Below are 5,321 nucleotides of genomic sequence, written 5' to 3' on the forward strand. Positions count from 1 at the left end.
GAAAGCAATCACCCCTCAAGATCATTAGAAACTCTTACAACAAGTCCTACAGAAATGCTGCAAACTAGACATTTATTTAAAAATCAATAAATGCTATTTCTTACAACAAGAACTCAACTACTTAGGATTCATCATAGGAAAGGACAGAATAAAAATGGACCCATACAAACAATTAGTAATAAAGGAATGGTTGACACTAACGAAATTGAAACACATGGAACAATTCCTTGGATTCTGCAATTTCTATTCACAATTTATTAAAAGAATGCAAATCATTACTACACTGTTATCTGAACTTAAAAAGAAGAAGCAACCATTTAAGTAGGAGGAACAACACTAAACAGTGTTTGAACAACTAAAGAAAGCATTCTCTGAAGGAGAGACACTGACTGTACCAGACCCTAACAAACTATATACAATAACTACAGACACCTTAGTAGTAGGAATAGGAGCCACTCTAGAACAAGAAGACAAAACAGGAGTACTACAACCCATAGCCTTCTATTTGAAAAAACTTACACTTACAGAACACAACTAGCAAACTCACAATCAAGAGCTATAGGCTATAATTGTAGTATTTAAGTTTTGGCAGCATCTAGTCTAAGGAACTAAGGAACTAGTAACTATTCAGACAGACCACCAGAACCTAATCTACTTCAGGAACACTCAGGAGATGAACTGAAGGCAAACACAATGGATACATTTCCTCAGCCTTTTCAATTACCAAATAAGGCATATTGAAGGAAAAAAGAACCCAGCAGACACACTATCTTAAAGACCTGATCATAGATTAGAAGAAGAAATAGAAACAAAAGCTAAAATTATGATCCCTGAATCTGTATAGTCCACCAAACTTTGAAACACTAATGTTGACAGAGAATACTTACATATCACAGAATCAACAATAATAGGCACAGCCTTGGGTGACTCTATCAAACACACCTATAAACAGCAACTGGCTGAAGAAGAACTTAAAGAAATTGAACAAACACAGTCTGACTGGAAACTCAATCATAAAATTGTAAACAGGCTCTATTATTATCAAAAACACATATAGATACCCTCTGACAAAGGAGGAATACTCTGAAGTACAATCATACAGAAGAAACATGATGATAAACTTGTCAAACATATGGGAATCAATAAAACATTAGAAAAAATACTATGAGATTATTGGTGGCCCAATTTACAACAGGAAGTAACAGAATATGTCAATACATACAACATATGTCAACAAACTAAAACACTAAGGAGATATACACAACCTCCATTACAACTGCTGGATACTCTCAAACATCCATTCTAATCAATATCATATGATCTAATTACAGATTTACTAACAACAAACAAAGGTTTCACTACTATATTTGTAGTAATAGACAGACTTACAAAAATGGCTAAATTTATACTGTACTGAGGAGTACTAGACACTCAGACAGTGGTTGATATGTTCATACACTACATATTCAAAGACTAGGGAACCCCAAAATCTATTATTTTAGACTGAGGAACTCAATTTGTTTCAAGATTCATACAGAAGTTATTAGAAAACTTAGGAATCAAATGAAAGACTAGTACAGCATACTATCCACAGACAGACAGACAAACAGAATGAGTAAATCAAATTCTAGAGTAATATCTTAGATGTTACACAGACCCACAAAAAACAAACTAGGCTGAACTGCTACTAATCACCAAATTCATGTATAACAACACACAAAGTTCAGCCACAAAGAAAACCCCTTTCAAACTAGTACTTGGAAGGAGTCCAACAATAGAATTAACACCTTACAAAGGCAATATCCTAATAGTACAGGACTATCTAGAAGAACTAGAAGAAGTGCAAGCTGAAGCCCAGGATGTGCTCAAACAAGCAAAAACCACTATAGCCCTATATGCAAACCTCAAGCAAGGGCCCATACCTAATTATAAACCAAACAATTTAGTTCTCATTAATATGAAGAACTTCTTAATGGTATCACCTAAAAGGAAATTAGAAGTACAATACACTGGACCCTATCTAGTAGAACAAAAAATAGGGAATGTATCATATTGACTGAAGCTCCCAAAAACAGTTACAGTCTATCTAGTATTCTATGCTTCCCTCCTAATACCTTACAAGAGTAAATCTTATCCAGGACAAGAAGCAATCACACAACTGCCCCTAATAGAAGTCAACAGAACCCTAGAATATGAAGTTGAGAAAATCAAAGTAGTACAACAAACAAAACCAAACAAAATTGAATACTTGATCAAATGGAGAGGATACAGAGAGTATACTTAGGAACCAATTGAAAACCTACAAAACACTGTAGAACAACTCCAAGAATACTATCAAAATAACCCTCAAAGTATCAAACCTAATCCAGAACCTGAATGGTTCTACAGAGCCCTAAGGAAGTGCTGAACACCTAACCAAGTAACAGAAACACAAGACTAAACAACTACAATATAAAACAAGGGTAAAACCAACAATGAAGAGTAGTAATGAGCTACCCTACAATCTACAACTTAGTACAATCATTAACATACACTACCAACAACATGCCTTGTCTTGTAACTGTCTGCCAAGACTATCACCTCCCCTTCTCTGTATGACTCCCTCACCTACATTACAAATGGCCAAACCAAACTCATCTCTGCCTACTAGGCTGAAACTACATAGTAAACTATATAGGACAGTACTACAAACAACAGTTTGACACATTTGCAACTACATATAGTGTGCCTTTGACACTAAGGTATCAATATCTACCACCCACACACAGTAGAGAAGAACACTTTCAATTTAGTATTGAGTAGGCTTCAACATTAAACACAGTAGAAGAATCAGACTTTCTATGCCTTGTATACAAACTCAGTCATTACTTACAGTATAGAAACATTCTTAACATCAACCACAACTACAGCATCAAGGTCTGCTTTGAGATTGTGTACACAGCACAGTAAATCTCTTTGTTCAGGTTACAATTCAGTACATTCATAGCCCTACATATGACTAGTGTACAAGCTACTCAAACAGTGTTGCACAAAATGTTATACTACAACTAGTACATTCAAGATACAACAGCTACCTACTAGCATACAGTTAACTACTACACAAGCATGATACAAGACATAATACAAAAATGGTACAATACTCATCCACTCATGTAACCACCCTGGCTACCCCCTCTGAACAAACAAAGCCCTTTGATTACAGAAATACAGGACTCAGATCAGGAACCAGAAGAAAACAAGTGAGAAATGACCCTACACACACTAGCACTACTGTACACCTCACTACCACATATCCTACTACTACTAATGAGTGTACTACTTACAGTATCACACTAGGAGCAGGATATTAGAATGCTAGAAGCCCTACATTTACCCACTATCCTATTACCTCAAGTACCACAATAAAATCTTTTGTTGTAGAAGATTTGTCAAAAGTTCATTTCAAAAAAGACTATAGTAACTAGGTTCTCAAATACTTTGTAAAACAAAAAAAATACAAAGCTTAGAGCACCTAGTACAAAAGTCTCTCAGAAATGAACTTACAAATCCATATACACAAAAAGAAATTATTATCCAACAACAATGGCTGTCAAATACAATCACTAGAGTAATACTAAGAGGAATTCCCTACAGTTCTTGTATTAGAACCACTACAACCCCAAATCCTTCAGTTGTATGAAAGTAGAAATTATTACTACCTACCACATTAAGGTATACAACCAGTAGCCATAATATCACCAATCATACAACAGACCAAACTTGGGAATCAAGAGTATATTCTATTCAGATCTATAGTACACTCTATCCAGAACCTGAACCTCAACCTCAGTCTCAACTAAGAACTGCTGGAACACTAGCATTGGATTGTCTATAGTATTTGTCACACTCAAGCCTGGACAGGGACTCAAACACAGAAACATCCTAGAAGGGAAATCTTGCAGCTGATCAAGCTGTGTTAACATGCTTCAAGACAAGATTGATGCCAAATACTTACCATATAAGGCTTGTACTACTCTTACCTACACAGAAATATTTTGACTGTTACAATGGCTATCCCTAATAGGGCAAGTAGGCCAACACACAGGAATAGAATCCACAATTACATGATGACACTCTAAAGTAGTTGTAAAGACTTTACCAACTGTACTATTAGGGCTAACATCCAAACAAAACATTCTAAATAACATTCATTACCTTAGAAGCAACAGGAGAAGCAATAATTTGCAAAACAAAAACATCTTTACCCACAAATACAAATCTGTCCTTATTAGGTGATCAACATTAGTTAATCACTTGAGAAGGAGGCAGTGAAAGGATTTGGAAGGATTTGTAATGGCACACAATTAAGGAAACCAGAATTCACTACAAGACACACAGAGACTATGCCAGAAATGTGATCATGTGACACAACTTCAAGAACACATACAAGTAATAATGACATATCAAATATGCTAGGATTGACAAATCCACAAAACAAGAAGCATACAAATAGAGAGAAATACTATGCAAGTAGTAGCATACCAAATGTTATTCAATCAACTGCAACATTGACTACAACATGTAATACACAAAGGAATAAAACAAGAAAGGAAAGAAGCATCATTCAAGATGTATATATACAAGATATACAACCCAACAATACATGAGGAATGTGAAGCAGTACAATTACATCTATTAATGAAAACACACTAAGAATACAAAGAAAACACAGCACAAATATTTGCTTCAATATAGAGTACCATCCAAGACAACAGAACACATGGCTGTACTGTATTTACAACCAGTCATTATGAAGGACCAACAAAGTAATATAATATTAAAGTAATATACAGAGACCACCATCCAATAATACTAGCAGGACACAAACACTGTGGATCTATAGAACTTAGATCTGAAGACCCCTATGTACTCAACAAATAGTGTAAAGTAGGCAAGCCTTACACAAAGGTCATTATACTACACAGATACACAATGACAGAGCCACCCAGAACTCAGAACTAATGGTGCCAATCATGAAAAGGCTAATTAAGCTTAGCTGAGGAAAAGAAGTGCTACTGAGGAAGTAAACATAATGGCTGTACAAGAAGCATATAGTGTAAAAGATCTAACACAGATTGCTACCTCAAAACAGAAATGGCTAACACCTCAAACACACGAAATCACTAATACACATCCTATAGAGCATATGGTAACATACTAAAAATACTGCAACATAGTGTACAGACCATCCAATAAACAGAACTACTCAACTTGCAAAGAAATAGGAGGATAAAGGAATAATTAGAGTAGTATAAAAAGCACTTCATATATTGTGTAAAGAG

This window comes from Fomitiporia mediterranea (assembly GCF_000271605.1).
Source record: "Fomitiporia mediterranea MF3/22 unplaced genomic scaffold FOMMEscaffold_10, whole genome shotgun sequence".
Taxonomy (NCBI): domain Eukaryota; kingdom Fungi; phylum Basidiomycota; class Agaricomycetes; order Hymenochaetales; family Hymenochaetaceae; genus Fomitiporia; species Fomitiporia mediterranea.